We start from the raw sequence: 2,432 nt of genomic DNA, 5'->3' as shown, positions 1-2,432 counted from the left end.
TCTCACCCCCAGCCCCGGCCCGGCCCCCCCGCCTCCGCCCGGGCCGGCCTCCCACTCCCCCGGGGCTGCCGCCGCCGGAGACGGAGAGGAAGAAAAGAACACGGGGAAATTACTTTCGTATTTGCAACGCGCGCGCACACACGCACATCTTCCCCCTGGGCTGCCCTCTTGGCCGGGGCAGCTCCATCGAGGCTTTGGCCTTAAGGTTCCTCGGGCTTCTAAAGATCTACTGGAAGACCCTACACACACCCCTTGGCGTTCCCCGCTAGTATGGTGCGCCGCGTCTCCCCGGGCAATTCCCACACAAACAACTTAACCGCGCCCCCCCTCCCGTTTACAAAAGTGTGTGTTTTCCCTGGAAATTCAGATGCACAACTTAACACCACCACCCCTTGCCGCCACGAAACCCGGAGCCTTCCCTGGCGGTTCCCCTACACACAGGCGCACAACTTCGCGTCTTTCCAAAGGAGACGAGGGAAACCGAGGTGATCCTACGCGGGTCCTTCCTTCCCTCCCTCCCTCTCTCCCTCCCTCTCTCCCTCCCTTCCTTCTTTCTTCCCTCTCTCCCTCCCTTCCGAATCCCGGTCCTGCACGGCCCCCGGTGTACTGAACCAGGGCTGCAGGCGCGCCGGCAGGAGGCGGGCACCAGGTCCGCGCGCGTACAACTGCACTCACGCCCCGCGCACCCGAAGAGCCCCGGCCCCCGCGCGCAGACCAAGACGGCTTCGCGCAGCCCGGCGTTCGCCGGTTGCCTGGGCCTTGGCCCCTGGTAGCCAAGAAGAGCGCAGCGGAGCCCAGCCGCCGGCCACTCGTCCGGCTCGCCAGGTACCGGCGGAAATTAAAGGGAAAAACCCTAACACCCAGCGCCCCACAGTCGCACCCCAAGAGTCCACGGGGAGCGGGAGGAAGGCCTGGGGCCAGCGGACGCCCGGGTCTGGCCCCAAACTTACCCGGAGCTGCGAGCGCCGCTGCCGCCGCTGGAGGACGCGCCGTGCCGTCGCCGTCGCCGCCGCCGCCGCCGCCGCCGCCGCCGCCAGCGTTCAGCTCCGCTCGCCTAGCGCTCTCTGCGCTCTCGCCTCTCTCTGTCTCTTTTCGCCTCTCTTTCTCTCCCTCGCCTTTCCTTTCCCTTTCCCTCTTTTGCTTCCTTTCTTCCCAGCTCCTCGGTCTGGGAGCTCTCCAAGCTTTTTCCCCTCTATGGCTCTGATGGGGCTTCGCGCGTCACCCACTCCCACTCACCTTCTCTCTCCTGCCTCCGCTACTCCCTGGCCGCTCCCCCCACCAACCGCGACCCCACCCCCACCCGCTCCAGCAAGTTTGGAGCAGGAGAGAAATGCTGAGGATCACATTGGAGAGGGGGCTAAAATCACCTGTCTCACCGGAGTGTCCCCCGCTTTGCTCTCAAACCCCCGACTGGAGTGCGTTTGGGGCCGCGAAAGCTGTCAGGTACCCGAACTGGGGCTGAGCGAGTTGCTAACGAGATTGCCAAAGACTTCCGTTGGAGGAGGCTTTGGGGTTGCTCCTAAAGCCCGGGGGCTGGCGGGTGGGGCGAGCAGAGGACCCCTCCCCTCCCCGCCAAGGGCAATGTTGAGGTAGGCTAGAGCGCTGGGTAGAAGCGGTGCGCACGGTCTGTCCCCGGCACCCTGCGCAGTCCAAAAGCGCTTGGATTCCCCGAGGCCCGGCGGGAAGCGTCCCGGGCCCAATGTGTGCGGGCGGGGTGGGGGCCGCGGGATCCCGGCCCAGGGCTGTGCACTGTCCCAGGAGCCGCGGAGAGCGATGGCACTCACAAGGCTTAGTTGGGTGAGCCCGGTCGCGGGGTTCCCCTGGCAGACCCACGCCTGAGAGCATCTAAGTGCGCGCCCACTTTGGCTCACGTCCGCTGCCCCTCACACGGAAACTCCTACACAAACGGCACACACATTCGCGCCCACACTCAGTATTACAAACACGCTCTCACACGCACACGCACCCACACACGTACACTTTCGCTCACAAAAATGCCCGTGTACACGGCAAGCGCGCGCACACACACACACCACTGTGCAAACCCACATACATTCAAAAAACAAAACATCTCCCTGTGCACTAAATCCTCACGTTCATGTACACATACAAACACATCCCCTCACATTCTCTTCCACACCCCTTCCCCAAGCCCCCCCCACTCATGATTTGCGGTACCCTCAGTCCCAAATCATAATCAGCGCCCGCGCAGCCCGGGTTGGACACACACACGAGCGCACGCGCGCACGCGCGCACTCCCCTCCCCGCACAAGCTGGGGAGGCTTCGGCCCGGCTCCCGCTTCGGATTCCAGGTGTGGTGGCGGCTCCACGCTCCGCGTTTTGCAGTCCGCCGCGGTGTCGGAGGCGAGGCGAGGAAGGGAGCTGGAATAACAAAGGCAAGTTGGGGAGAGCGCAAGGGGGCGCAGCCCCGG

At 64.6% G+C, this 2,432-nt stretch overlaps 1 protein-coding gene across 1 annotated transcript in view; it reads right to left on the bottom strand.

Moving 5' to 3' along the window:
• Positions 1 to 1,000, bottom strand: part of ZMIZ1 (zinc finger MIZ-type containing 1) — a 229,718-nt gene extending 228,718 nt beyond the window's left edge. The window contains exon 1 of the mRNA XM_024740273.1: positions 951 to 1,000. The gene's annotated coding sequence lies outside the window, so the exon portion shown is untranslated. The remainder of the gene's footprint in view (positions 1 to 950) is intronic.
• Between the last annotated feature and the right edge of the window lie 1,432 nt (positions 1,001 to 2,432).

Source organism: Neophocaena asiaeorientalis, unplaced genomic scaffold (genome assembly GCF_003031525.2).
Source record: "Neophocaena asiaeorientalis asiaeorientalis breed wild unplaced genomic scaffold, Neophocaena_asiaeorientalis_V1.1 scaffold517, whole genome shotgun sequence".
Classification (NCBI taxonomy): domain Eukaryota; kingdom Metazoa; phylum Chordata; class Mammalia; order Artiodactyla; family Phocoenidae; genus Neophocaena; species Neophocaena asiaeorientalis.
The sequence above is the reverse complement of the archived record's forward strand: the minus strand, read 5'-3'. Positions and strand labels throughout refer to the sequence as shown.